Genomic DNA, 2,870 nt, shown 5'->3' with positions numbered 1-2,870 from the left:
CCAGTGTTTCCATGGTGACTCTGCTATCGCGGCCGTCACGGCGAAGAACACAGAAGAAGTTATTGCATGCAACTATCTCCAGTTGGTAGAGTAACATCGTGAGACGGAGCTGCTGGAACTGGACCTGGTTTGGGCCAGAGATGTGACCCATGGCCAGAATATCATGGTTCATAAAAATGCAGCGCAGTGACTATACAGACATTTCATACACACGACGTGTGTATCCACCATTTGACCCGTTCTGGACCCGTTCATAATGATCAGCCGTCTCTCTGAGACTGTGTGACAATAAAATTTGTTTAGGTTAACAACAAATAATTGTGAGAATCACAATATTGATCAAAATAATCGTGATCATCATTTTGGCCATAATTGTGCAGCCCTAAAATATAGTATGTATAAATGTAATATCTACAGCAGTTCGACATTGTACCATACCCTCAAAGTTGAAGGTTTGGTATTTTGACACTAAGGTGCAGACCCGCAAATAACCTTACACCATGGCAACAGATAAAAGGAATTATCCAAATTAGCAGCTAGAGTCAGAATGTATTTCCAAAAAAAAAAATGTGAGGAGATGTTCTTCTATCTGCACTCACCTTTCCAGTGAGGATAACACATGGGAGCCACAAGACAACCTGGACCTGGACCTTATCACCGAGTACCTGCAGAGACACGAGGAGGAGGAGGGCAAAAGAAAAGGTGTCCGGGAGGCCTCGGGAGACTCAGAGGAGCGAGGGAGCAAGAGGAAGAAGGAGGAGGTGAGTGAAGGAAAGAGGTTACTCCAGACTGAAGAGACCCAGGAATCTAATCTCAATATTAATGAATGCAGACAGAGGGCTTCACACAGAGAGAGACACACACACACACACACAGGTAGAGAGAGAGAGAAAGAGAGAAACACACACACACACACACATAGAGTGAGAGATTGTCTTGATAATATTGCTGTTGCTGTGTTTCTTACTGCGAAGCTGATAGATTTTCAGATTGTTTAATATGACTTGTGCAGCCTCCATATTCAGGTTGTTGATGTTCAGGTTGTCTCCTAGCAACGTGTAATTACCAGTAAACAGACCAGCTTCTCTGTTAAAGGTGTATTACATTGTTTGCTCCGTTATGGATATGTGTGTTGTAATAGATGAGGCTTATTCTCAGATTGTGTTACTGGGCAACATGTTACAGTGTTTCCTCTGTTAGTTGTATTGTGGTGCATCGTCATGGTTACAGTTCTTCTGCCACGCTATCAAAAATGTGGCTGAAGCACGTTGGCTGCTGCTCACATTACAATTTAACAACAAGTCTTCAGTAGTACACCAATGATTGAGAGGTTATTGGGCCGTCCAGTTTAACGCATCATGCTGTTGTGTTGATAGATGAAACAAACAGCTCCACCAAAACCGTCACCGCGGGAGACGACTTTGAAACGCAGATACTAAATTCAAGCTTAGAAATTTACATCTAAAGCTAACGTTACTTAAACATAAAGAGGCTAGCCAGCTAACTGTTATCCATCTCACGACTTGACTCTTTGCTGTTGGGACAGACCCCCCTACTGCTAAAACCCCTAAAGGAAACACTGTCACATGTTCATTATTACAGAGAAATGGATATAATTCTTAGTGTTGTTCCTTGTTCTAAGCTGGTGGCGATAACATTTAGTTTGGTAAATAATGTTCAAGTAAGTCAGATGTTTATTCAATTTAATTGTAAATATAATCACAACAGTTATTTCCCAGGTCTTTCCATAAAGAGCAGGTCTAGACCAGACTCTGGGATGGTATTTACAGAAAGAGAGAATTGTAGCAGAGGGTGTCAACCACAGATCCAGACTCCCCAGCACCAGAACTACCTGCAGGAAGTGACAGGAGGAGAGGGGGAGAGAGACAAGACTACGGGAAAGGGAAGAAGTCGAGTTAGTAACGTGTATTAATGGGATGAGGTTGCATAGAGATGGAGAGGAGGAGGGAGGTGCTGGGTGCATCATGGAAAGTCCCCCAGCAGTCCCCCTATTTATACAAGTTATATAATTATCTTGAAATTAAACAACGTTAAGGCATATCTCATATTTTCCTGATATCACGCAGCACTAATAACTAGCCTGAAATTGTCAGATGCTGCATAGTGTCGTAGTATTTTCATCTGTATTTATGTCTTCTTTTAGTCTAACTTGTTTAATATGTAAATAGTTTTTTCTTTCTAAATAATCTGATAATGTTGTGGAGCCGTTGTTTTCACCTTGGTTCGACTAGTTTATAACTGGACCCATTATTAATTCAATTCAATTCAATTTTATTTATTACTTCATAACAAGAGTTATCTCAAGACACTTTACAGATAGACCACATTCCACAATTTACAAGGACCCAACAGTTCTAGTAGTCTCCTACTTTATATTACAAAACCTAGCCATCACGTACCGCCCCCCCCCCCACCAGTAAAATTTCTCACTCAAGGTGAAAAGTGAAAAACTGAAAAGTGTGCAAATGATTTAGTGAAATGAAAAAATTTAGAATATTTCAGAACTTATAAAAGTTATGAGAGTAAGTCCAGGATTTAAGAAGGTTGTTCACTCTCTCTCTCTCTCTCTCTCTCTCTCTCTCTCTCTCTCTCTCTCTCTCTCTCTCGGTTTGTCTGTTGCTATAGAAACAGAGAAGAGGAGAGAGATCAAAATGTCACCACTGTCAACACTGTGACAAATCCTTCACAACATCTGCATCTTTAAAGATTCATCAGAGAGTTCACACTGGAGAGAAGCCATACAGCTGTGATCAATGTGGGGCAGCTTTCACAATGAAGAGAACCCTAATAATACATCAAAGCAGTCACTCTGGAGAGAAGCCGTACAGCTGTGATCAATGTGGTAAAAC

General features: G+C 41.0%; 2 long non-coding RNA genes across 2 annotated transcripts in view; one reads left to right on the top strand and one right to left on the bottom strand.

Moving 5' to 3' along the window:
* LOC117941229 overlaps positions 1 to 2,870 on the bottom strand; it is a 6,718-nt gene that overhangs the window by 196 nt on the left and 3,652 nt on the right. Inside the window, exon 2 of the long non-coding RNA XR_004655880.1 lies at positions 1,889 to 1,892. This is a non-coding gene — a long non-coding RNA (uncharacterized LOC117941229). The remainder of the gene's footprint in view (positions 1 to 1,888; positions 1,893 to 2,870) is intronic.
* Positions 424 to 2,714, top strand: LOC117941227. The gene is made up of 2 exons (XR_004655878.1): positions 424 to 761; positions 2,647 to 2,714. It is a non-coding gene; the product is annotated as an uncharacterized LOC117941227 (long non-coding RNA).

The sequence above is a fragment of the Etheostoma cragini genome, unplaced genomic scaffold (genome assembly GCF_013103735.1).
Source record: "Etheostoma cragini isolate CJK2018 unplaced genomic scaffold, CSU_Ecrag_1.0 ScbMSFa_4662, whole genome shotgun sequence".
NCBI classification, from domain to species: domain Eukaryota; kingdom Metazoa; phylum Chordata; class Actinopteri; order Perciformes; family Percidae; genus Etheostoma; species Etheostoma cragini.
This window is presented reverse-complemented; position numbering and strand designations above follow the sequence as displayed.